This window comes from Camelus ferus, chromosome 8 (assembly GCF_009834535.1).
Source record: "Camelus ferus isolate YT-003-E chromosome 8, BCGSAC_Cfer_1.0, whole genome shotgun sequence".
Classification (NCBI taxonomy): Eukaryota; Metazoa; Chordata; class Mammalia; order Artiodactyla; family Camelidae; genus Camelus; species Camelus ferus.
The window spans coordinates 57646487-57646849 of record NC_045703.1 but is presented as its reverse complement, the minus strand read 5'-3'; positions in this window follow the sequence as shown (position 1 = coordinate 57646849).

Sequence of the window (363 nt, the reverse complement as noted above, 5' to 3'; positions counted from 1 at the left end):
ATTTTTTTAGATTCCACATATGAGTGATATCATACAGTATTTTTCTTTCTGGCTTACTTCACTTAGTATGAGAATCTTCAGGTCCATTCACGTTGCTTCAAATGGCATTGTTTTATTCTTTTTATGGCTGAGTATCTATACCACAACTTCTCTATCCAGTCATCTGTCAATGGACATTTAAGTTGCTACAACCCAGAAATTCCACTCTACAACATTTCTGCAAATATACACTGGTGAAAAAAAAAATGTATATGTATGCACAAAAGGACAAAGCTATCCAGTATACACTAATTCCATGTAACCTAGTTTATTTAACAAATAAATAATAAAGAAAAAAACCAAAAATTAGATGGACAGGGGCAC